A 27,588-nucleotide genomic window follows, 5' to 3' on the forward strand; every position below is an offset into this window, starting at 1 on the left:
TATCAAGAAGAGATCATGCATAAAGCGTACATCTCTCCGTTCAACGAATAACATATTTTATTTATTTATTTATTTATTTCTTTATTTATTTATTTATTTATTATAATATATAGGGAAGTTTACAAAACTTAGCTAACTGGGAGGTATAGCGCTAGCTGCGAGGCCTTCGGCTATGTGAATAACATCCACTGCATAGTTTATCTTGTGCTAACACAGCACCAATATGCCCAGCCAATTGTACTCCAACAGCTACTGGGCATCAAATGGTAGTCCCTCCCCCACTCTGTTGCTGGAATAGCAGCAGCAACAATTGCTTTAACGATGATGATGACGTTTGTATCTGTATCTGTATCGGTTTCGGTTTCTGAACTGTTTCTGAACTGTTGCTTCTCGGTGTCTATTGCTGTTTGTGTGGCGCAAATGTTGCCAACTTTGTTGCCACTTTATTTTATTGCCTCCCCCCAGAGGCAATGTCACACCAGCAGCACCAGCACCCCCACACCCTCCCCCATAAAAATCACAACAGAAGGCCAGGCCAGGCCAGCCCAGGGCCAGCAATCAGTGCCTGGTGCCCCTCTGGGGGGGCGAAAGTGAAACGAATGGCAGCCACAATTCTAGCACACACACACATACACACACAACACTCTTTCGCTTCGTTCCGTGTGGCAGCATCAATTAAGCAACGCAGCACCACCCCACCATCCCACCCCTTTGATAGATGCGGGTGTATCGTTTGTTTTGTCACTGATTTCATTTCGATTTCGTTTTGCAAATTGAAATCAATTGTCAGCCTAGCCCTTGCCCCCTCCCTCCACAGCCCACCCCGTGGGACTTCAATTGATGAATGGATGGGAGGGGATGGGATGGGATGGATGCAGCAGCCATTGATTGGGGCATAATGCGGTGACAATTTGACTCGCGATATTCGATTGTGTGCCCCACATATTTCCACACTTTTCCCTCTGTGGGTTCTCTGTGTGTTTTTCTTTTCTTGTTCGCTGGGAACTAAAGTTTTCCCATCTTGGGGCAACCCTTTTCCATTTCCCATTCGTTATGGAAAGCATCGCATTGATTGGCACTCTGGAATCTGGAATCAATATCCAATTAAGAGTATTTTGCGGCTGCTTAGCCATCTGCCACACCTGCCACACCTGCCACCATGCCACCTAATGCGCGTGTAACAAACGATTCGATCCCCACTTTGTTTGTCAAACGACAACTCCCCGATTCCGATTCCCCATTCGAATTCCCATTCCCAGCCAGTTCCCAAGACAGCAGAGCAGCCGCAACCCACGCAAATGTCTGTCTACAGAGGAGATACCTCTTTAATTTGGTGCAGCAGATGTATGGAGCAGACGGGAGCGTGGAGGGGGGGATACAGAGAGATGCAAAAGGGCCAACATATCTGACGATGGCGACGACGACGGCAACGACAACGGCAACTCAATTTAAGCAAACGACTGAATGACTGATTAAAGCCCCCAATGAGAGAGGAGAAGACAAAAACAAAGAGGAGAGCAAGATGCGAGATGCTGTATAGAAGCAGAGTTACCCTGGCACACAGAAGTTGCCTGCGTATTCGATTGCTCTGGAGAACACCGAAAGATGAGAAATGTTTTATGACTTTTATGAATTCAGAATTAAATGAAATCCCTAATGTAATAACAATTATTTTTCCTCTATTATTTCCTGTATTTTGCCCACCTTCTCTTATCGGAGCAGTAAAATATCCAATAAATCCTTTTTTTTTTAATAGTTAATTACTTACCCCTCAAGTAACAGGGAAATTCTCCACAATGGTCCAGGCGCAGGCTAAAAAAGACAAGAGATTTTTCATTAGTTTAAAATAATTAACAGAAAAAGAGAGAGGTACAAATTCTGCCATTTTCAGGCGCATAGAAAATCTCTTGAATCTCTGTCCTGCATTAATGCGAGGGTATCAGAGAGAGAGAGAGAGAGCGTGAGAGAGAGACAGGGAGAGGTCTCTCAATAAAGGTATTTAAAGCCCAGCCCAGAGACGAGAGACAAGAGCCAAAGCGACACACACAAATTAGCATTTCCCTTGTTGCAGCAGCAGCAGCCGCCACAGCAGAGACATCACACGGTAGAAGGGGTAGGGGGTACGGGAGGGGGTGCCCCCTGTTGCAGCCCAATTCCAAGAGTAGCCCCAACGACTGCTGGATCCGAAGTCGACTCATCATTAAAATGTGTCGTTCCAAAACCAAAAAAAAAAAAAAAAAAAAACAGAGTGTGGAGGGATGCGAGGCATGCAACAGGAGCGGTGCAGGAGCAGGATTCAAGGTGCAGGGGAGGCGCAGCGAGACACACACAACTTGATAGCGACATTCGCCTGTCGTTGTTGTCGTCGTTGTCGCTGTTGTCGTTGTCGTCAATGTCGCATCGCTGCCTGCAACAAAGAGGCCGCCGCTTGAGGGAAAAATGCGAACGAAACTGCGATACTCCCACAGAGCGCTGCACCTGTCCTCCAAGCACATCCCCCTGTCCCCCTGTCCACCTCTCTCTCTCTCGCTCTCGCTCTCTGGCACTGTGTCCTCAAGTGTCCTCCATCCTTCGACTTTGTCCGTGGGGCACGTCATTTAAATTACATTAAATTGTTGGCTGGCTGTTGGCTGTTGGTTGTTGCTGTGCTGTGACCATGAAAACGCAGCGGCAAATAAATTCGTTAAAATAACTCGAAAAAAAAAAAGAAAACAAAAAAATGAACGCTGCAGAGCTGCCTCAGAGATTTGCTGCTGGCCTGCCACAAAGTGGAGCACACAGTCCGCACCGAAAGGGGCAGCAATTTATGCGGCAGCAACAGTTGTGGGGCAGCCAGCGGCTGGCTGACTGCCTGACTGCCTGACTGGCTGGCTGGCATTTGATTTGCAACACAAACAATGACAAGAGGCAACAAATTTCATGAATGAAAGATTGTGGCGGACAGGAAGTGCCTCTGCTGCTGCCGCTGCTGCTGCTGCCGCATAACGGACGCGGAGGTGGAAAGGATGTTGGTTGTTGCTGCCACTCGTTCCTGCTGCTGCTGGCTGCTGCTGGCTGCTGGCTGCTGCTTGTTGATTGTCTGTCGATAGGCGCGTTGTTTTGTCAGTGGGTTGCACACACAAAAATGTTGCTCAATCAGCATGCATAATGCAACAACCGGTGGCAGCCACATCCATCCATCGCTGCCGAAGGCGGGGGAGGGGGAGGGGGAGTTGCAACCGGAGACAACTCCACACGACGAGGGTGGCTCTTGTAGTTCTCTCTGCCACAAATTGAAGGCAGTAACTGCAGGCAGCCGAAAGAAAGGAGAAGGAGAATGGAGAGTGGAGGCCAGGCCAATTATCCGCCGCTTGGACATTGACATTGCCATTGCCTCCTCGTCCTCAATGGAGATGCCACAGCCGAGACGGACACTCCTTTTAAGGCGAGGGTTAACGAAGCGCTGCGCAGCGCTGCGCTCGTTGCACTTGTATTGTAATTATTGGTTGCATTCGGCGGCGTTAATTTTGTGGCGGCTGGCGGCACCTGCAATGCCAATGCCAGTGCCAATGCACTTCGGCAAGGCAACCCTTTCGTCAGTTTGCAATCATTTTAATTCAATTTACAAGTCGATTCTCCCGCTGCTGCTGCTGCTGCTGGCTCCTTCTTTGAGGCATTTTCTTTCCATTGGAAATGGAATTTCCCTCTCGATTCTCCGTTTGTCTGTGGCTTTGGCTTTATTTTGGATCTGCTGCTAAATTAAGATTCCATTAGTTTTGCGGACTGCTCCTTGGGGTCTGCACTCCTCCTGCTGGCTGCTGTCTCCTTTGGAATCTTAGAAATGCCTCAGCACTGGCGATAAATCTCGCAAGTGTCAAATGATGGCTGCAGTCGCGCCTCCTCCTCGCTAAGTGCCTGCTGGCTGCTTCTGGCTGCTGCTGCTGCTGCCTTGCCAAACGATTCTCAATTCATTCCTCCCGCTCCCCCTCTCTCTATCCCACTCTCTTGTTGCTATTTCTCAATTTCTCTAACATCCAAAGGAATGAATCGAAAGGAGAGCGCAAAGATGGAGCGTGCAGTGCAGGGCGAAACAATTGAAACGTGTGTCGTAGACAATAAATTCCAAACTACAATAAATTATTGCTATAAATATTTCGCCAAAGCTTCCATTCTACGCGCCTTCCTTGCCCCCTCCCCACCCCTCCCCAACCAAGCAAGCACTCAGCAAAGGAAGCAGAATGACACGACTGTCAGACAGAGTGTCGTTGTCGCTTGATGTAGCGAGTGTGAGGGAGGGGCAGGGGTCGCTCGGAGTGAGGCCGAAAATTAAATTAGCAATCGAAAAGGGAATTGGCGGAAGAGGGGCATAGATGGGAGTACTGATAAATTATTGATAACTGCAATTATTGAGACAATAAAAATAGAAAAATAAAAAAAATAAAAATACAAAAAAATAAAATAATCATTTTAAATAAAAAGCTGATGCGGCGGTGACTGCAGAAGGCTTTTTATGAGTGAGTGAGATGGGTGGATGGGAGAGGGCAAGAAGGCGGATGAGAGATGGTAGCAAGAGCAAGAGGTGACTCCTGGACGCTGTGTCTGTGCCATGAGAGAGCTGAGGGATGAGGGAGAACAAGGGGTACCGGGTACGGGTACAGCAACTACTACCCGAGGGTTACCCTCGCCAAAAGCAAATCCTTTTATGGCCTCAACAAAAATAAATCATCTCTCCGACCGCTGCGGACGCACAATGATGAAATTATTATTTATGCAGTCTGCAGATACATATCTCTACACTCCCCATTCCCCGCTCTTCGCGCACTCCATCGCTATACACTATATGTACGACGGTGCGTGTCGAGTGCTCCAGTTAATATTGAATAAAGTTTACACGGCAGATACCCTGTCGGTGTGGCATCCACTCTCTTTCGTGATCTGTTTTTGCACAAGGAGTGCGAAGGAGTGCCTTCTGAGGTGTATATCTATTCCTTGATGATTATTTTCTGTGGGTCATAGTCCAATGTACACGACTCCGGCGAAGAGACCTCCCCACCCAGCATAATACTTAGCTAGGGACGTACTCTAGGTAATTAAATCTAATTAATTAAATAAATATATTAGGTCAAGATTTGCATACTTGTCGTAAGTCTCTATTAGGGAAAGATTTAAGGAATAAAATACGTAAAAAAATGTACAATGTAATGGAACGCTTCGCAGTATTAACGGAATACTTTCAGCGAGGGGAATTTTCAACCAATTATGTCTATATATTTCTGACTATACCCTAAGATATCCATGACTTATCTCTAACCTTTCTAGGGTATTCAACCGCTCTCCACTTCTCCAGTAGTCGCCGTTCTCCGCATAGTAGCACTGCCACCTCCTGCCCCCTCCCACCCAGGAGAGACTCACAGCTGAAGTTTACTTCGTTTTTCGGAGGCCACTTGTTGCTCCTCGGATGCTGTGCCGCTCCACCACTCCTCTCTCTCTCTCACCATCTCTCTCTCTCCACACACTCAGAGACTGTTGTTGCATTTGGGGTTTTGTCGCCGTGTGGAAGGAATGATTGCATGCAACATTTACCGTATTAATAAATTATGAGCATATTTATGTGCTGTCAGAAGTCGTGACGGCAGAGCGACGGCACAAAGTGATAAAATTAGCACAAAAACAACAACAACAACAACAGCAACAACAACAAGAAATCACAGTGCGTATTGCTATTGCTATCTCTTTCTTTCACCATAAATACATACATACATATATTTATCTCTTTCACAGCAGTGTATCTCTCTCTCTCTCTCTCTTACTTGCTCTGTCTCTGTCTCTCTCTCTCTTTCTGTCTCGTTTTGTTTTGTTGCAAGAGTCGTAAATAAAATATGCGTTTTTGTGTTTCTGTTTCTGTTTGCCAATTGAATGTCTTCATAAAGCGGGCGGGCGGCACAAAACCAAAACAATTGGAAATTTATGCTCGTTCCATATATGGGGAGCTGAGCTCCATCGAGCGGAGTAGCAAGCAGCAGCAGCAGCAGCAGCAGCTCTACATAACTGTAAGCCACAAGGCGACAGAAACAACAAACAGTGCAACAGGTGCAAAGAGTTTGTGGCGCAGGCGAAGCAGGCGAATGGCAGAGAGGCGCACGAGGTGCAGTGGTGCCGAGATGGAGAGGCAGTCAGTCAGAGTCAGGCGGGAGGCTGGGCGGCTGGGCGGCTGGGCGGCTGGGCGGCTGGCTGCTTGCTGACTCCAATTCCGATCCGATCCGAATGAGATCTTGTAATACGTCCTGCAGCAACACGCTTATAACAAGAGCAACAACAGCAAACAGACAACAGTGCAGCAGGGGAGGCAGACAAGGAAGACTAGAAAGTATAGTCGAGCCATTGGATACCCTGCAAAGATAGCCAAAGGAGAACTGCTTGCTTTGCTCTCTTTTATTTTATTTATTTTTTTATTTATTTTATTTTTTTTTACCATCACTAATACCTCTGTTCCATTCCATTCCAGCATTCCCTAGGGCAACAATGTTGCTTATCTGTACAGAAAAGTTCCCCTAAGCGAAAGGAGTTCGTACTGTGGAAACTCGAGAGGTGCATTTTCTGGCTACAATTGGAAGGTAAAAATGATTCGGAATGGATGTCCCATCTACCATCCTTCGCTGCATAACAAAACCATCCTTTTTGGCAAAGGGTATCTGTGTATAAAACACAACTTTCCTGCGCGTGTGTGTGTGTGTGTGTGTGTGTGTCTTTTGACACTTTGGCGCATTTGACACTCAACGCGCGCATTCACTTTAAATCTAAATTTACTGATATCTGCGTACAAAATAGTATCAACACAGCGGCGACAGCAACAACAAGAACAACAACATACAGACAAGCCACAGACCAGAGACACACGTACACACGTACGAGTATTGGCCGGGCCAAGACGCCTTGGCTTGGTCGCCTGGTCGAGTAACGAACGACCTTAGAGGTAATAAACATAAATAACGCCATTGAAAGCGAGCGACGGACAGCGAGCGAGCGAGAGAGAGAGAGAGAGAGAGAGACTCTACCACTCGACTCCATAGAGATCTTTTGGTCTGAGAGAAGTAGAGAAGACGATGATCAAGAGCGGAGCAGTGGAAGGTGCACTGCAGCAGGTAGCACAAGGGGGAGCACAGCCAGGCAGGAGGAGACTCTGGCTGCGGCTGCGGCTGTGCCTATGGCTAGCCACATGTTTCATAGAAACGACAGACAGCGACTTGGGGGCCACAGAGCCCCAAAGCAAAGCCAATGCTTGTTACTTTGTTGGCCACAAGACACAAGTCGCGCAGGCAGCAGCTGTGGGGCAAAAACTGTGGCAACTGTGAGGCGGCACAGCCTATGGGCGGGCGTCAGACGACGGCGAAGGTCAACAGATTGTCGATGTCGGAGTCCGAGACCGCGTCCGAGACTCGAAGAGTGCAGTGCGATGCCTGGGTGTTGTTCCACTGCCCCATGCCCATGCCCATGCCCCGATGCTGCCTGTCGCTGTGGCTGTTGCTGCATTTTCCCCCTCTGCATTTTCAAGGCGTAGCCGTGATAATTGTTTCTTGTCCATTTGGCCGGGTTGATTGCAACTAATGAACTCTAATGAAAAGGCCGCAACGCAATGAGTTTTCCATTTTCCAGAGAGGTGTTTTCCGCTAGAAAAGATAATAGATTGAAGGCTCCACACTCGAGTAGTGGGCAAAAACAAAGAATGGCGATGCAGGCAGGAGAATTATCAATGATTGAAATTCCAGGCATCTTTCCCCGGAGGAAGGGCGAAATCCTCATGCAGGCTGCCAAGAGGATCGGATCCCTGTGGGCACTTACTGGGGTTTGGATTTCCTCGGAGAATAACCTGTACTTGTGGTTAGGGGAGGGCTGCTTGTTTGGTGCCCACGCAGATGTGGCAGAAGCCACAGAAGTGTCTCTCTGTCCTCTCTCTCCTCTGGTTTTAGTGGGCGCTGCATCATGATACAGCAATCGAATCACCTTCTCTTTCCTTCTCCGATTTCCCTCTGCTTAAATGAGAGAGCGAAAGACATTGATCCTCATCTGCACTTACAGCGGAAGACATTGCCACTGCCAGTGCCACAAGTCACTTGCCCCAAACAGCAACGGGCAGGCAGGCAGGCAGGCAGGCAGGCAGGAAGAAGTGCTGACGAAATGTCAACGATGCCAACAAGTCTATCACTCGCCTCCGAATCACTCACTCACGTGGCAGAACCCCCGCTCCCCCCCTGACACCCACAATTCCCGCAATTTGCATAAGCTTCTGCCACAGACAGCAGAGACAGCGACAGCGACAGCAACAGGAGAAGGAGGCAGCAGAGAAGGAGGCTGAGAGATGGGAGTGGAACTCCGTCTACGACTGCGACTGCGGCTGTGGCTGTGTGGCTGTAGGTGGATGAGCAACAAGTAAACGACAGACAGACAGAGAGACAGACAGGCAAACGGGGCAGGGGGCCCAAGCCAATCATCGAGGCAGCATGAAGATGCTCCACCAGAACTCCACAGACAAAATGTGGCAAGCACACACAGAGAGAGAGAGAGAGAGAGAGAGAGAGAGAGATAGCCATCAAGTGGAAGAAGAAATACCCTAACTTTGGGCAGTAAAAATGAACAGAGAGAAAGTGACCCTAATCCCTGCACTGCAGCTAATCGGTGGCTTAAACATGCCACAAACTTGCACTTGCTTCATGCCCGAAACTTCCTGGATGCCACAAAATTCCTTCAAGGGTTGCAGCATGCCACAACCTGCCTTTGGACTGGCCGCAAGCTTCTGTCAAGGGTATCCTTCCCACATAAAGGGGCCACAATAAGCGAAGGAGTTGGAATCTCGCTCTCCCATTTAGGGAGGCTGCTGCCACTCCTCTCTCTCTCTCTGCTCCTAGCTCTTCTGGGGCATGGTGCAGGCTGCATGGGGCACAGAAGACATAATAAAAATCTCTTTTATGGCACTTAAGTGTTTTGTGTGCGGGGATTGTGGGTAGCATTTTACCTTTGCTTCAGGCTTTTGCAGCTCTTCTGACTCCAACTTTAGCTTGGGGTCTGTCTTCTACGATTCCCTCTCCCTCTCTCTCTCGCTCTCTCTCTCTCTCTGGGGCCCTGGAGATTTATGCGACTTTTGGCCAAAGTAAATTGTGCATAAAAAAGCAGCCAAAGCCAAGAGCCAAGAGGCAGCCGCTCTCTCCTGCCTGCTGCTCTAGCTGCTGCCTGCACTTCGATGATGAAGTGCACCAAGGAAAAGCGAGCGAGCGAGCGAGGAGCTGCTCCTGCTCCAGCGTTGAGATTTACTAAGTGCAAGAGTTGAATTTATTAGAGACGAAAAAGTTTGCTCTGTTTACGAGCTGTTTGTTGCGTGCACCTCAGCCTTTTGGGGCTTATCATCATCTCTGTGGCATCAACTGCAGGACGTAACTTATGGCCCATTGGCCTCGTTGGCCTTCTGCTGCTCTTGGCCAACAGGTGCAGCAGTCATGGAGAAAGAGTTCATAAGGAAACAAAAACAACAACAACAACAAAAACTATGCTCCCACGATGCACAAAAGCACATAAAATAAAAAGAGATAGCCAGAGAATGGAGCGAGAGAGGAACTCCCAAAGAGAGTGGCTGGGAGCAGGGGGTAGGGGGTAGGGGGAGTGTGTGGCAACATTCAAATCCCATCATCAGGAGGCAATGCTGCCACGCAATGCAATCATCGTGAACGGGTCGGTCGGGTCCCATGATCATTATGAGCGGAAATGCGAAGGAAAAGTAGGAGGTTTTTAACAGCCACCGCCACTCGTGGTACGGGACGAACGGGGGGACGGGCGGACTGCCGGGCGATTGCCGTCGCATTTTTTTTTATCCACTGCCAACGCCCATACCCTATCGATTGAGTGCGAAGGGTTCGTTAGACTAAACGAAGAGAATGTCACATAAAAGAACAAAATTAATAGAGAGGCCAAAAGAAAAGTAAAAGAAAAGAAAAGAAATATGAGATTGAAATTATGGAAATCTTAACATAGAAAAAGTCTTTGACATACTGCAAAGAATGGGAAAACGGTCGATATCGATTGGTGCCCATTGCAGTAAATATCTCAGCGAAAATCCATTCAAAATATTTTAATATTCAGAAATCATACTAAATATGAAGAATATTTCGATACGGAGAATGAATAATATATAATATATTATATTAAATATATAATAATAATATAATATAATAATAATATATATATGTGTATATTAATATTATATAATATATATAATATAGTAATGGTAGTGCGGTGTTCAAAATCCCTTAAACATCAGAAAAATGGTTGGTAAAAATTCGTAGCGCTGCAATTCTCAACAGCAACCTTTTCAAGTGCTCTCTTCATTATTGGAAACGTGAAACACCGTAATTTGTATTTGTATTTAATACATTCCATTGAAGCACTGCATCACTTCTGGTCTTCTCTCCCTTTCTGCTGCCTCCAAATCCTTTGCCATCGCCAGCCAGGGTACCCCTTAAGTCGTTTCGTTTCCAGCCCATTTATCCCGTTTTTGCTGCCTGTTGTGGCATCCTGTTCGTTCTGTTGTGGCGGGGCATAAAAAAAGGCCGCGGCGGCATGCAAAAAGTGCCGACGACGCCGACGCCGCCGCAACGAAGGCGCATTTTATGTCGCCATTGCGGCAGCAAATGACTTTAATTGCATTTCTCAATGCAGTTTTTTTTTCTTCTCTCTCCCCCCGGCTTTGGCTTTGGGCACCCCCCACCACCCGCCCCCCCTGAATGTGGCACCCTGTCTCTGTGTCTCTGTGTGTCTGTGTGTCTGAGTGGTTCTGTGTGCCCCCAAAGTGTTGTCGAGAGCAACAGACAAGGCGGCGGCGCTCATCGCTGGTGTAATCTTGATATAAATAATAATTAAATGGATTAGCTACGATATCGGTGGCCATTAGAGAGTGCAGAGAGACAGGGAGAGACGGCCTGGGGGCACATGCAGCAACATGCCACAAAGAGTGTGGCAGAAAGATTCTTTCGGAGATTGGGCATTGGTTAAAGCAAACAAAAGGAAGGCCTGACAGCAGAAGCCTCCTCTGATCCTCATCCGATGAGCAACGCAGGCGCGCGCTTGCGCCTCAATTAATTAATGGCAACTGCCATGAAAGTGCCGCAACAGCAGCCCCCAAGGCTCCAAGATGCAAGCTCCAAGCTGCCAGCTCCTGCCTGCGTTTCCTCCCGCTCACCCTGCTGCTGCTGCTGCTGCCTGCAAAGATCGCTATCGAAAGTACGTCTGTACATGCGTGTAGTTTACATACAAAAGCAACAGAGAGACGGGCGCGTTCACACGCCGCCAGAAATACGGACAGAGAGACAGACAGAGAGACAGACAGACGGAGAGACAACCGAAGTTGAACGAACATTCGCCCAATCGAATCTGTGCGCCTGCGCAACTCTTTTTGTTTATTTTTTTTTGTTTTTGTTTCGGCACAAAACAAATTTTCAACTGGTTGCCTTTCCATTTTTTCACGAAGAAAAATACCCTATCGATGGGGCCATGAAGCAGGGTACGAAATGTGGCAGCAGCTGAAGCTTACTATAGAATAGATTTACAGCCAGAATTATGAAAAGATTGTAGTCAAAAGGAGTTCCAGGTATACCAGTAAACGTAGAAATAGAAATGAAATAAATTCAATTTCCAGTGCAAAAATCTTTTCAATACTTTGGAGTAACGAAAAGTGGATGCTCCTTTATTCCCGAGATTCCAGAGAGTTAAAGTTTCGTCTGCTCCCCCCCCCTATTTTAATCCCATATTTAGTTGGGGTATTTCATCATTCGGTTTGCTAACCTTTCTCTCATGCGAGAGGGCCACTGCCACTTCTTTTGGCTGCTGTTCGCCCCTTAACTCCTCTCTCTCTCTGCCCACTTAAACTGCTAATCTTTTGTTACTCTTTGCCTCCTCCTCCGCTCTCTTTCTTTTCTGCTGCTGCCCCTCTTATACATAGCTCTTTCTGTCGCCGATCTATTGCTGCGGCGCAGCGGCGGCGGCGGCGTCGGCTGTGTTTGCGCCTTGTTTGGTCATGAGAATTTGCTTAATGAATTTCTTACAGTTTTATCGCTTAATTTGGCGCCTAATGAAGTTAGCCATAGGTGTCCTCCCTCCCCTGCCCGTCCCACTCCACCTTACCACTCCCTCTCCACGCTCTTCCCCTTCTCTTTTTCTCTTTCTCTAGAGATTACACATACGCAGTGTGGTGTGCTGTGGCGTGGCGTGGTGTGGGGGGTACTCGGCGAGCAAATTGCTTGGGCCTTTGCCATCACAAATGTTTGCCTTAATCCGCGACGGCACTAAATCCACACCCCTCCCCGCTTCCCACCACCATCAAAATCCGATGCAAACAATGAACTAGCTATATCCCTCTCCACTCCCCCTTTTCCCATTATCTTTCGGCCGAAAAAAAAAAACATTCCCTGCAAATATTTTTGGTCAATTTTTCTCCGCCTCTGTCTGGCCCCACCTCCACAACCCATTCCCATACAATAATTACAGTTACAAATGAGGAACTGCTTGAAAGCAGCAGCGGGCAGCAGCAAGGACTCTCTGTCGCGTCATCATCGCGTGTTCCAACGGCAATGCAAAAAAACAAAAAAAATTGCGAAAAAAAGCAGAGAAATTAATTTTTTTATTTACGAGCTGTCACAAATTCTGCTACGGTTTTTATATTTTGTGTGCTTCTCTTCCAAAAGGTATGTCAATGACAGGGGTAAGGTGCAGAGTCCTGCATGAATATACAATAGGAATATTCCCTACAGGGATCTAAGAATGTTTATATTAACTCTAGCCACAGTAATTTAATATTTAATAAATTTCAGAAAAGAGAAAGCAAAAATAAAAGCATATAATAATTAATAATAATAAAATAATAAGAATAAAATAATAATAATAAAATAATAATAATCCGATTGTAACAATTTTGGTTAGTCCTGTAGGTTATACTATAAATTATGACTAAAGTTATTTATCTCTCGTATCTTTAAGAGTTGCCTAAAAAATGTATTCAGTAAATTCATGCACAGGACTGCAAATCCCAAGCTTGGTTCTGCATTACCTTATTACTGAATATACCCTGCCCCATCCACTTGACTCCTTTTCGGGGCTTTTTTTTTTGGCGTGGCGGCATCGCACCTAATATACGAGTGTACTTGTGTAAGAGTATATGTGTGTGTGTGTATCAGGGGGCGGCGGCGGGGGCAATTTGCGCTAAGTGGATAATGTGCATAATGCATAAAATGCTAAAATGGTAGCTTAAATGTTAAATATGTCATAAAACACTTCATTTTCCAAGAGCCCAGACACTCCAGCAGCAGCAGCGGCAGTGGACTGGCAGATTGGCCATGCAACATGGAGGAGCTTAACTGTCAGTTAAAGTTTGACAGCCCAAAAAAAAGGGCAAATTAAAATAATAGAAAAATATAATAATAATAATATTAATTATGCCCTTCCTAGCAGAAAAGCGAAAACATGCAAGGGGGCCTTTGCCAGAGACAGGAACGAAAAAAGAGAATTTCAATCACCTCCACAAAGAAAAGAATATCTATGCGTTTCGATTCTGCTCGATTGTCAACCGGAATGGAGTTCTTATTTTTTTCCAATGGAATTGCATTGCTGTCCGAAATGTCCAATGCAGAGTTGCCGCCCCTTGGGGGCCCGAGCGCGCGCGCGCAACAATAAAGTCAATAAAACAAATCTGCAATTGATTATGGGCTCTCTGGATATGCCACATGTACACCACGAGATATACTCGTAGATAGTTAGATGGGGAGAATATGGTAAATATGGTAAATATGTGCACTTTGCCAATTGAATGACACGACCTTGAGGCAACGACTGCAATGGCAATGGCAACGGCAACGGCAACGGCAACGGCAATAAGCAACAGCAACGGCCAGTCGTGTAATGAAATGCAATTACGATCAAGAATCGCACGACCCACACACACAGGCCATGCCACACAGGCAGGCAGGCAGGCAGGCCAGGCACTGCCCGATATCCCCTACTCCTCCTCCTCCTCCTCCTCCTCTCTTTCTATCGAAAACCAATCCTCTCATTCAGCTGGGAGGCTCCGTTTCTCTACGCATGGGGGGCTCTGCTCTGCTCTGCTGTGCTGTGGTCACCGCGTGAGTTCTGGCGATAAATCGAAAATTGTTTGCACTGCCAAAAAGGCAAATAAATGCATCAGAATGCAGCATGGGAGGAGGCGAGGCAGGAGTAGGCAGGAGTAGGAGGCACTCTGGCCACTCTGTGGAGTTGCATGGAGTTATGGAATTATGTGTCAAATTGGTGCTGCAACAAACAAGAGTTAATGGACATCCCCTCCCGCTACTCTAAGGCCTCAACGTAGAGGCTGGCTGCTGATGCTGCATGTTGCTGCTGCTGCTGCTGCTGTGCTTATGTCTGCCTGTGATTTTCCGCACATTGAATGTGTTTTTAATTACCAAACCGAAAAGAGAGAGGGAGAGAGAGCGAAAGAGATGCCAGAAGAGCGGCAAAAAGATGGTTAAATGGTACGAGTATAATGGCAAAAATGGTAGAACACCCGAAACGACCGAAAAGCTGCAAATGCCGCGCCGCGTCGCACTCGTAGATAACAATTTAGCGGCGATTTAGGCATGTCCAAAAGCAGGATGGTGGGGGGCAGGGACAGCCAGTTGGAAGGCAGTTACCAATGCCCACACCCTGATTCCTGCTGATTCCAGATCCACACTGAAATCCCAGGCACCCGCGATGCCTACAGGAGGAGGCCAGGCCTGGCCAGGTCCAGGGCCGGGCTCTCTTTCGCTTCTCTAGCGCTTGGAATGGGGCATCAGCGGCGGCTGCTACTGTGCTAAAAGTTTAGCATGCGGAAAATTAACATGCACTCCTCTCTCTCTCTCTCCACCCCACTCTTTACCCTCTCTTTACCCTTTCTTCTTACTCTTCTTTCCCTTTTGATTCCGTATATCTTTATGTGTCTCCTCTGCGCGTGTGTTTCCTGCTTTTGCTGGCGGGAGCGAAAGATTTCCCTGGTGAGAAAAGCCAACGGGCAGTGGCTGCTGTGGCAGAGGCAGCAGCCAGCAGCAGCCAACGACTGAGGACGTTGCGAGCTGCAAGCAGCGAGGGGCAGTGCCAGAGATTGAGCGTGTGACCAAAGTCAAGTGCAGTGAAAAGTAATTAACTTGAATTTGGACAAAAAGCTAGAGGCAGCCATGAGCCATGAGCCGTAAGGTTGTGGCACACACAGACACAGTGGGTGACCAATAATCGCGGTGCTTAAAAAACTTTCGAAATATTGAAATGCCCAATGATTTCCGATTATTAATTTACCGATTCTCTCGTGTGGGAAAGAGATTTGATGATCCACAGACACAAAACAATAACAACAAATCCTCACCACCCCACCCAATCGATTCGCTTTGAGCGCGGCCTATTAAAATATTTGATTGGACCACCGCCGGAGCAAAAGAGACTTTTGATTCTCCCTCAGAGATCTATGTGAATCTCCGTTTTGTCCGATTCTCTGATTGAAACATAAAATTCGTCACACAGACAACAGTTTGAATGATCGGCTGGGACGGCTAGGGTGGCTGGGCTTCTACGACGACTATTTATAGAGAAATGAAGTCTATGTTTTCCCAGAAATGTCATGATCTAATGCAATTTGACATGCAACATGGGACATGGGATGGGATGGAGCAACAACAGTCAGTCAGTCAGACAGACTCCTCCAATGCAACAGCAGAAACAGCAGCAGATGCAGCAGACGACTCCCCCACACATGGGGGCAAGCACTTGGACCAAGGCATCGCATCGCTGCATGGAGGATGGTGGATGACACTTTTCTCCGACTGCCACTGCGCAGGGAGTGCATGCAGCCACCTCCTGCACCTACCCGCGACATCTGTTTAGTGCGAATCTTCCTCATTTCTTTTTCTTTTTCTTTTTTTTTTTGGGTGGAATGCATATCATGGCACTCATATCATTGCAAATTACAGACGAGGCAAAATAGTTTTCCTCGCAGCAGCAGCAGCAGCAACAGCAGCAACAGCATTGAAGTTCAATGCTCGGCGGGCGGACGAGGGGCGCCCGCAGAGTTCCATCTACTTTTCACACATGTCCTCGCGCATCTCGCAAGTCGCCTCTCGATTGTGGGTGCATGCCTCTCACACACACACACACACACACACACACAAAGATCCCAATTTATATATATTTTTATATAGTGAAAGATCTGCAGACAATCTGTGGAACAATGTGATAAATCTTCTGCCTCTCTGCGATCTGGCTGCAGTCTCTGGGTGCTGGGTGGGAGTGTTGTGCTGTGTTGCAAGTGCAACGTCTGGCCAACGTGGCAGACACAACTGCAGTTCTCTTCCTTTGGGGCACAGCACCAGCGCACAGGCATTGGCCTCCTTCTCCTACTCCACCTGCTTCTAGTCTGTGCCGCAGCAACAACTTGTACATCATTTTCAATGCTAAGAGGCAACATCTACAAACAACAACAAAAAACAACAAAAAAAACATTCAACACGAAAAAGATGGTGGGTGTTTGGTGTGTCGAATCTGTTGCTACCCTCGAAACGATTGTCGAGTGATCTTGACGCAGGGAGTCCAACAATTTGGTTTCCAACGTTTTTTTTCTTTAATTTTGCATTAAAAGGTTCCACAAAACGGGAAAGATTTTCCTTGGAAAGTTCAGAAAAAAATTGCTTTTTCTGCAGTGCATATCTCTCCTCTCAATCTATATACACTCTCTCGCCCCAAAGGAAGGGTATCCGCATTGCCGTCGAGGAACGTTGCTTTTGCAGATGTCTTACAGATTTCCTTGTCGTAGTCCCGTAGTGCCGTAGTTTTTGTTGCTGCCGCCAAATAGTTTTGCGTTGAGCGCAAATTACAAATTCAAATTTAATTAAGTAAAAAATTAAACAAACATGCAGACGCGTCTGCGTTTGTAGTTTGTCAGTCAGCGGCAGGCGGCCGGAGGAGGCCTGGGCATGCAACATCAAGGAGGGGAGCGTCGTCTGTCAATGTGACAAGCGACAAGCAGTGCAACATGGAGAGTCGTCTCCATCGTACCCGATGCACCATGCCCCATACCCCCCAATCCAATACAATCCACGCCACAACACTGCACTCCACCAATGCAAATCAATGACATCGACTACGACACATCGGCACTTCAATCGATTGTCTCTTTCTCTCACACCTTGCCGCAACGGCCTCGTCTGTGGCAACCCCCCCGCCACTACTTCTCCTGTTTCTGCTGCTGCTGCTGCTGGCCGTTCTATAAATGTTTCAATTAAAATAAAATAATATGCCCACTCGAATCGAAGGCGAGCCTTTTATGGGAGTCCGCCTAGCGCTCGCTCGCGGAATCGAAGGTGTTTTTTTGTGCCGCATAATTGCATGGAGCGTCAACCGCAGTCCACACATCCCAGGCCACCACCCAACCAGCCACCCAACAACCACCCATGAATTATGAACCAACATTTCTTGGCCAAGAGTCCAAGGAGCGTCCAGGAGGAGTCCAAGAGCCTCCATTAGGCGGAAAGGTAACAATTTGCAAGGCACCGAGAACAGGGCTGAAAGAGCATTCAATTAGGGAAAACACAGTGATCAGGCAATCAGGAATCCATGCCAAGTACGGGTAGGGGGGCAGTAATAGAAGGATATCCAGAGAGAATTTAAATTGAATTAGATTTTGTGTGAGCAGAATGCAGTCAGAAGTGGAAAGCGTATGGAAGATGGGATATTTCACTGCAGTTCTGCAAAACAATGCAAATCGCAGAGCATCTGTTTTTATATTTAAGAGAATATTAAAGAATAACAAAAAAATATATATCCTCATATCCTCCCTTCTCTTACCATTTGACCTTAATTGTTGTCCCGTTTTATTGGTATTGCTGCATTCGTTCTCTTCTTTTCTTGCTGTGGCTGCTCAATGAAATGATGACCTTAAGCGCTGCATATTTAATTTAATTTTTAATCTTGCGATCGCCTTTTTCCCGCGCGAATTTCACTTATTTTCTAGATATTTAAACATCGCAATCGCCCGCCCACGCACACGAAAAACGATTTGTCGAGAGACACTCCAATAAGAGCACACATTTTGGGTGCATTAATTATAGGGTTGAGACACTAGAGGGCACACTCCCACGCATACTCCCATATTCTGCTGGAGTGCGTGAGCGAGAGAGAGAGGTGACATCTTCAAAATTTTTGGAGTGCCTCACCTTATTAGAGTGTAACACTTTGCTCTTCTTTGCTTCGCCTACTACATGGTCGAGTTGGAGTGCCCGCGCTCTCTCTCTTTGTATCTTTTCTGCATATTCTTATTACACGCACACATGCAAACAAACCGCAAGCAACGCGCGACAGAATGGAAAAAAAACACACGAGACACTTCTGGACATAACGGAACCCGATGATGCTCCGTTGGTTAACTCTGCTTATTTTCACAGTAAAAATATTAATAAATGCATTCAATAATATGTTGACATATGTGCCCTGTACAGATATGTATGTACTTCATCTGTAATTCACTTCACTGCGTTTGCACATATTTACACACATTTCTTTCTGGCCTTTGTTCCGCTTCCACCCACGCACTACTTTTTTTCGCACAAAACACTTAAGCTTGGGGATTTTTGTAATTTTAAACACTGCCGAACTACACTGCACTGCATCTACGCACTACGCGACAGTTTTTACCGATGGATTTACAGAATTTTTACGGTTTCGCGCTTTTCACGGATCGAAGCAGCAAAACAATGCGAAGCTGATTTGGAAATGAACGCTTGGAATTTGGAATGAAGTGCGGGAGGAACTATGGAAGCTGTGAGAGCTATCGGCTGAGCTCATTTCAGGCTCTCCTTCTGTTTCTCTTCCTAATTGCTCTCCCACGCCTCATTGGAAATCGACAGTTCCTCGTCTTCGCCACGATCCTCTCTCTTCTTGCTTCAGCTAATGCAGAACGAACATTTTCTGCTCTTATTTTCGTCTCCATCTCCCACTGCACAAAAAGGAGAAGCGAAGGCTTGCGGTTTTATGGGCCACTTGTTGGTGCAGGTGCGAGTGAGAGGGGGATAAAGTGCGGTTGTGGATGGAGAATGTAATTCAATGTAGAATCCGTGTAGAAAATGGAATATTTTCATAGAAAATTAACAAAAATCAATAAAAAATCGTAGTTTTCAATGGATACCAGGGCAGAGAGCATTATAAATAATATTTTATACATTCCTTTAGTTATGCCTCTACGCAACAGATCTAAAACTCCATTTGGAATGAAGAAATTCTATGGAATGAAAGAGTTACATCTCGTTGGAAGCCAACAGACGAATCGCCATGACTAATCACAGTTCAGTGACTCTTTCAGATGCAATCCCGCACCCAAGCAGCGAACCATCCGCCTAACTTCCCACCGCCATCTAGCACCCATCTCTCCCCCCGCCATGCCGCATCGTCTGCGCGCTGGGGCCATTTGCCATCCATCAGATGCGAAAAAGTGCCAGCAGAGAGTGTGAGTGTGTGAGGGGTGGGGGGATGTGGGGATGTGGGGATGCAAACGCAGAGTCGAAGTTGGAGCCAAAATGCATTTGCATTTTGCATAAAAGTTGGCAACGTTTCGGGCCTGCAGGGCGCGCGCTCATCTTCTCGCATTGTCAACGGTACTTTTAAGCCATAAAGCGTTTAGGCCAATCGACGACACACAGAGAGAGAAAGAGAGAATAAAACTCTAGAGTCTAGAGTCTAGAGTTTGGATGCGTCAGAGCCTGTGCGACAACCTGACAACCTGTTGCATATATCCACCTATCGCGCTCTCTCTCTCACTCTCTCACTCTCTGTCTCTGTCTCTTTCTAGCAACTAATTATGGAATCAAATGAGTAAAAGGCCTCGAGACTGCGAGAGCCACGACGACGACATTCATAATGGAATATTTAGCATTGAGTTTATTGGCGGCACCTACATGAAATCATCATTAAATGTTGCAAACTCGTTTGCCGCAATTTGTGGCAGCATTAGCCATCGCCATCGCTATCGGATGGATGTCGATGTCGATGTGCATTGTGGATTGTGGATGCCCCTTTTTGTCAGTGGATGAGACGTGACTGCTGGCTCCATTGGACCCACATGAGGCAATTGATTTGACTTCCGTTCTCTGTCGACAGTAGGCAAGGAGACTGTGGCACGACCCCAGGAAGTGGTCGCAACTGAGGCGGAACGCGGTGGGAAGGGAGAAGACTCCTCCAAGTCGACAAAGTCTTGAAACCCTTTTCAATATAAATCAATTCGGAAAATGCAAACGGAACTTGCAACATACGTCAATGTATGGTTGGGAGGGTGGCAGGGGCAAGAAAAGCAGAGCAGGAAAAGGCCAAGAGCCAAGCAAAAAAAGAAAAACACCCAGAAAGCAGAACAGCAGCAGCAGCGGCAGAGAAAAGAAATCTCTCGCAAGACATTTCAAATTTAAAATGCGATTTTTCCCCCCGCAAGAGAAAGTTATCAGAGGGATGAGAAGAAAAGCGTCAGAGAAAGGAGGGGTAGGGAGAGGGAGTGGGAAAAGCCTGAGAAACCCCAAAGAGAGCGAAGGAGCCGCATTCAGCACACATATGCCAAGTCAAATTGAAAGGATAATTCGCCCGCAAACACCCTCCTGGGAGACGCTCAATTCGACTCCACATATTCTCCTCAATTCCTGGGTCAAAAGGAGACAACAGTCCCCAGTCTCCCCACATTCCCCTGCCCAGCCCTGCTCTGCCCCGTTCTGCTGCTGTCCTGCTGCCAAGTGAAGTCTACTGCTGCTGCTGCTGCTGCTGCTGATGGCATGCTAACACGCCTTTGAATTTCGCCAATTGCTGTTGGCGCACGTACAAAACACTTAAATTCTCACAGAGCCACAGAGGGACCCCCCCATCCCCAGAATAGTTCTACTCGTACTGTTCCTATACGTAGCACATATATATATACATGTGTATATATTTTTGAGATGCATGGGGCGGCTGCTGTCTGTCTGAGGGGGCCTTGGCCTGCCGCAAGGATTTTTTTTCGTGCAGGCAGCCCAAAAAAAGAAGAGCAAAGAAAAGGCACGTTTAAGAAATAGAATTTTTAAGCAAGTACGAGCTTTATCCCTGGGGGCATTTGTGCCGCTAAGTATCTGTTATTTTAAATGTATCTCACGGTGTGTGGCATGCCACACTCACTGTATGCTTTCTCGGCAAATGAATGCTGAGCCCTTCTGCCCATCTCTTTCCGCCGTAGAAAAGGTCCTTCTGTTGCTCTAACGTATGGCCTGCTGTTCAATATGTTTTCGCGGACGATTCGTTGGCTAAAAGGCAATTAGTCCTGTGTGGCAGCACCCTCTGGCTTGGGTCTCTCTTTGCTGTGGTGGCCACACTTCACGTTGCAACACTGGCAGTTGGTGGCCCTCTCAGGGGGGGGGCAAAGATAGTGGCCACATAGCGGCGGAGACACTGGCACTGGCAATGCGGAGGAGACTGTGCCACGGAGACAGTGCCCTGTGGCAGGGGTGGCAGGGTGGCAGGGTGGCAGGAGTGTGGCAAACAGTTGCTGCATAATAAATAGCGCTAACCACGTAATGCTGCAGCTGCAGTGCAGGGATTTCGTATACATTTTTTATGCGAAACACCCGCCACAAGAAGCAGCAGCAGACAGCCAGTCCTGCAACGTTTCCTTTATTTTTTTGGGGTGTGGGGTGTGGGGCATGCAGCAGCTCCTTGTGGATAAAGTTTAAGGCAAGAAAAGTCAACAGTTAACAATGCGACGGCTTCAACGTGTCGCCACGAAACTTTTTTTGTTCTTTCTCTGGCGCTCCTGCTGCTGAAGCTGCTGCTGCTGCCCCCAAAGGATGCCCCAGGAATCCTTTAAGTTTTCCTTCGGCTAATTGGATTTTATCAACTCAATAAAAACGGAATTAAATCCACTTACATGGTGTCATCTGGGGCTGGTAGATCGGGTCTCCTGCCTGACCATTCGACACAAAAGTTTTTGTAACTTTTTGGCAGACATTATGCATGGAAGAGTGGGAATTTTGCAAAGGAGTTTGCTGCTGCCTGGCAGGACCTACTCCTACTGTAGCAGTAGCAGTAGCAGTAGGTGCAGCAGCAGGGGGCAGCTGGCGATGTGGCACTGCCACTTTGTTTAGTAACTCGCCGGCCCCAAAAACTTTTGCATATTAAAATGTTATAAAAAGCAATGGCCATAGTTTCGGCTGCCAATTGCATAAAAAAGAGATCTCTGTGGCAGGTTTTATGTGGCATAACCAGCGCAGCCGGCAACGCTGCGTATGCGTAACATTTTTGTGTTGTTGGTTTTTTGGCTGCTGATTCCCCTGTTGTTTCCAGCTGATAAAATGTCATTAAGCTAAAGTGCAACATACACAAAGACACACGCAGAAATGGGGCAGAGCAGACCGAAGGGGCAGCAGTACGATGGCAGTGGGTAGGTGGCAGGGGGGGGGACTGCTCTGCTCTGCCCACACAGTGGTCAAGTCTCAAGTAGATTGCGTGACGACGCCTTCGCATGCCGCAACAGCAGGACATGGGATATGTGGATATGCGGAGTCGACTCCAAAAGGTGCAGTCACAGTGCTGGGTGCTGGTGCCTCCTGTTGGCCAGATTACGCGCACGATATGCTAATTTACACAACGATCATCCCCGCACTCAGTCCCTCCCCCCTCTGGTGCCATGCGGCATAAAGGAATTGCAGATGCGAGATGGCGATGGAGTCGCGGCCTCTGCCTTGTTGTGGGCGATGACACGATGGTGGCCACGCAATGCTGCTGCCCCCAATGGGGGGGGGTGCCACTGGAAGAAAAGAAAACAAAAGGATACAACCAAATTAAGGAACTCTGCTTCGAATTGAAGGAAGAGCTCTGCCCTAAATATTTCACTGAATGTAAGCTGCCAATATATAGCTGCAGTCAATCAATCAATCCCTCATTCCTCAAGGCAATCCAACTATGAAAATATCTCTCTCTCTCTCTGAGGCAAATACAACTTTGGGGGCACATAATTCTCATGATATTTCCATTGAAGAGTTAGTTAGAGAGTCTCTGCATATTTGGTTCTCTGCAAGAAATATTCCATAAAAACAGCGTTCCTTCTTTTTCGCTCAGTGTATGCCTCCTGATCGATATCGGTGTGCAGAAAAATGTGGTAAATACAAGCAATCGAGTTGTAATAAATTTTCAAGTGTAACGCACCCGCGCCCCAAACACACAAAAACACAAAAACAAAAACAAAAGCAGAAGAGACACAGAGGAGAGACTCGACGCCGATTCCGAGTCCGAGTCCGACTTGTTGCACGCATGTTGACACACGCATGTGGCAGAGTGAAGACAGAGAGTAAACAGAGGAAGAGGCAGAGGCAGAGGAGGAGGCAGCCAGGGCACAGAGAAAGGAGTGCCAGAGGAGTCGGGGGGAGACGGGGGGCAAGCGTTAGAAAGGCCGCTGATATCTGGCCAAACATTTCACCTGTTTAGCCCCCGAGTCGAAAGTTGCGCCCGAGGGGCCATTTACCATTTACCACATGCCACATGGCCGCATGGCCGCTTGCCCCTTGTCCGCGCTTGCCTCCTTGCCAGTTGTTCAGTTGCTGCCACAAAAAGCTGCCGCTCTTCCCCTACCTGCAGCACCCCAGCACCGAGCCGCGCACTGCGTTGCGGTTGCAACCACTTAAATATCGACTGCCTGCTGTTGCCCGTTGCATGCAACAAGCGTCAATCACCCGCACAAAACTGAATATAAAAGAAATCCACAACGGGCAACAGCAAACCGCAGCTGGGGCAGTCGAATACCCTCTAATACCCTGTAAATATTGATGTATTTCGGGCAGGATATGGGATTAACTTAGACGATAGATAACACATGATATACGATGATTAAGTAACAATAGATTATACAGTTTTAGTGGGTTTTAGTTTTAGTAAAGAAATAATTTGAATTTTTACTTTTAAAATTCGATTATGGAAAGATTTCGTTCAATTATTCCTATGAAAACTATAGAATAAAGTCACCCGAACTTAACACGATTTGCCTTAGCTATAAGAAGACTACAGACTATTGAGAGAATTTTATAGAGAGAGAATTAACCGAAAGGCGCCGCTGTACGACGCGCCAAAAAGTGGAAGCGAGGTAGAGCGAGGAGCACAATAGTTTATTCCCATGAAACCCCAATGATAAAGCGCTCCTGCTCTCATAGCTTATAGCAAAAAATACTCTTCGTTATTTTTGAATAGGAAATGCATGATACCCTCTCTGACGTTAGAGTATTTTGAAAACTGCAGCAACCGTTGCCTGTTTTACTATGGAAAATTGTTGATTTGCCGCTTGATTGCGTGCGTGCCAGTGCTCCAGAGAGAGGAGTGCGGCGAGTGACGCAAGGGTAGACTGCTGTAGTGGGAGGAGAGTGCTGCGGTAGAGGGTACCCTCTGCCTCTTGGGGGCACCGGCACCTGCACACACACACCTGAACCCCACCATTTGGGCGATTATAGAATTGCACTTGGAGTCGAGACGGCAAGAGTCGAGTGTCGATTATCGATAGTGTATGAGTAAGTGTGTGTGTGTGTGTGTGGGGCATTCAACGGGAAATGTGTTAAAGAAAGTTGTCTGCCGCCCCAAGGGTATATTATTGATGGCTGGTCCATTAAATGCTTGAAAAGCGCCACCTATTGTTAGGTCTAGGCGGAACAGAAAGTTTTATTTTATGTGGATTTTGGAAGAAGAAACACACACATGAAAGTGGCTAGGCCTATGCCTATGGAATAGCCCTTCTATCACTCCTTTTTCCCTCCAAAGAGTACCCCTACTATCACCCTTCCATCGCTTCCTGGCATGGTCCTTCGTTCTCTCCTTACCTTCCTTACTCCTGCCCTGAAATACACCTTCTTTCTCCCACCACAGCACAGATACCTTCTTGGATTACTTATCGAGGCAGCTCTTTTATGACACACATTTTAATGCCGGAAGTCTGCCCCGTGGCGTTCGAAGCGGGTCAGTGGCAAGCAGCAAGCAGCAAACAGCCGCGGAGAAAGGAGAGTGGCGTGTGTGGTGTGTGGTGACTGTGCCCCCCAACCGGGTGACCAGAGCCTGGGAACGGAAGCTGCTCTGTCAGTCTCACATCCCAGCCCCCAGCGGCAACAGTCATTAACAGCTCCACCAACAGCAAACAGCCAACAGCCAAGAGGCAACAGCCATAGCCAGAGCCATAGCCAGAGCCTGCTGGTAATTAAGCGTCCTTTTTTTTGCTTGCCACAAAAAAATCCCAAAGCCAAAGCCCAAAGCCCCCAGTTGCAGTTGCAGTTGCAGCTGAAGTTGAAATCGAGAGACTCCACAGTCGTCGTTCGTTCGTCAGGTGTTAATGGAAAATTTGCATTTTCGTTTAATGTTTTCGCTTGCTCGCTCGCTTGTGCATTTTTAATGCTTTGAGACGCATCGATTGGTCATGAGCGCTGGTTAATTGAATGTTTAAATGTTTAAATGTTAGACAGCGTAGGGGAAGGGTCCACAAAAGCCAAAAGCCTCTCATGTAGAGGGGCCAAGCCAAGCCAAGCCAAGCACACACACACAAACACAAAGACTCCACTCAATTGCGTTTGGCAATGGTTGTAAAAATACCACGCGAGAGATAGAGAGAGAGATACACAAGAGGTAACTGAAACGGTATTCCCCAGATCCCAGGCCATGGCAATGCGCGAATTGCGAATGAAATATATCTGCATCTCCTACTTGCATTGGTAGCTTTTCCTGGAAAACACAGGCCGGGATAATGGATGTCTGTTGGGTAGATAAACTGTTGATGGACAGATGAGCACCGGAAACACGTAAACCCTAGTGTTGTTCTGTGGTAAAATGAAGTGTATAAGGCACAGGGAATATAGCGTGCTGGGATAGGCACAATACATCGACTCTTCATTGAAATCTTTTGTCCAATATTTCCCCAAAATAAAAGCTCAACATTTATGCTCTCCAGCCTATTAAATGGCATCGAATCCAATTCAAATTTTGTATAACTTTTTTTTTGATTTGTAGTTCAGGAGACCAATAAATGCCTTGTCCCGCTAATCATTTTCTTTTAGAAATATCTCGCCATCGGTTAATTGTCTACGAAACCCAAATGCAGCATAGATTCCTTTAAAGCTTCCTTTAAACGATCTTCAAACTGTTATAAAGCCTCATAAAAGGAGGCACAGTTTTTATAGATTTTTTTGCTCTGATTTTCCTTGGAAAAGTGGCTTACAATTATGAGAGGAGGAGGCAAGGCAGCAGCAGCAGCACTCATCAGTGGAATGCCATCATCACATGGCCATGTTTCGTCATTCTTCCTTCCAGTCCTGATGCTGCTGCTGCTGCTGCTGCTGCCCACCTCCTACTCCTGCTGCTGTAATAGCAGTGGGCGATTATGCCACAGCGATAAGCATATTGGTCGTAGAGCAAACGCGATCCAAACTGCACCACCACCGATTGAGGCGCACCAAAGTGGCAAGAGCAATTTGTAGTCGGGTGAACGTGGCAGCGACCAAAACGGCAGCAAAGATTTTCAGGCGCTTTTTTTTATAGTCGCTCGCTGCTGCTGCTGTGGCTGCTGCTGCTGTTGTCTGCCGCTTAATTAATAGACAGTCCGAGTGTGCAGCAGCAGCAGCGGCGGACGGACGAACGGACGGACCACTTGCCACTTGCATATGATCAGTATGTGTTGATTGGTGGCATACAACATTCGCTGCTGGCACAGGGGTACAGGGTACTGGCTATGGGGTAGGGGTGTGGGGGGGCATCGTATCTGTCTGCTGCTCTCGGTATCGTGTTCGTATCTCTCGGCCAGCGGCTTTTATGGGCCGTTGTGTTGACAATTTTTGCCATATGTGCAACGGCCTTCGCGGCCGTTCTTGTCGCATAAATCAAGTGGCAGCTCACAGCGGAAAGAGGCAGCAGAGGGGGAGCAGAAACAGGCCTGATGGCTGCTGGGGCTGTGCCTAGGGGGGAGGTACAGGAGTTACGTTGCAGCTGCAAGCACAAAGTAACAATCCGCAACAGAACGAATTGAATCAGAATTGCGGGTGTTGTTCGCTGTTCGTTGTTCGATTTTTATTTCCCAGCCTGCCACAACGGGTTTTCCGCTCAGGCGACCTTAGCAAATATGCAACACACTCGCAGACAGACAATTTATTGCCCAGCCATCAATGGAAGTCAATGAGTCGCCGCAAGAGAGCCCCCCGCCACTGTCCCTGCCCCTGCCACTGCCACTCAGTTCGCTGCTGTGCAGCCGACTCGATAATCGTGTGTGGGTGTACCTGGCAGACACACGTTCTCCCCCAAACAAGAGATGGGGGACCGGCCCCCCCCGAACGACTGCAACTTCAAGCTGCACCTGCTGCCGCTGCCGCTGCCACTGACGTTGCAGCTGCAACGTAGTGCCTCTCTGCAACGCATGCAAATTTGTGATTAAGGTCAGCCGGCGCATCATCATCGTCATCTGCGACGAGACGACTCCAGCAGCAGTGCAACAGTGCAACACATCTGCGGGGTTAAGTCTCGAGAATGTTTGCCTATCTGTCTGAATGTCTGCCGCCGGGG

General features: G+C 47.5%; 1 long non-coding RNA gene across 1 annotated transcript; it reads right to left on the minus strand.

The window, feature by feature from the left end:
* Positions 1-1,768: 1,768 nt before the first annotated feature.
* LOC121404535 lies at positions 1,769-18,754 on the minus strand. Its single transcript, XR_005968071.1, has 3 exons — positions 18,566-18,754; positions 17,860-17,956; positions 1,769-1,812 (listed from the first exon to the last, which is right to left on the minus strand). It is a non-coding gene; the product is annotated as an uncharacterized LOC121404535 (long non-coding RNA).
* Between the last annotated feature and the right edge of the window lie 8,834 nt (positions 18,755-27,588).

The sequence above is a fragment of the Drosophila obscura genome, unplaced genomic scaffold (genome assembly GCF_018151105.1).
Source record: "Drosophila obscura isolate BZ-5 IFL unplaced genomic scaffold, ASM1815110v1 contig_1, whole genome shotgun sequence".
NCBI classification, from domain to species: domain Eukaryota; kingdom Metazoa; phylum Arthropoda; class Insecta; order Diptera; family Drosophilidae; genus Drosophila; species Drosophila obscura.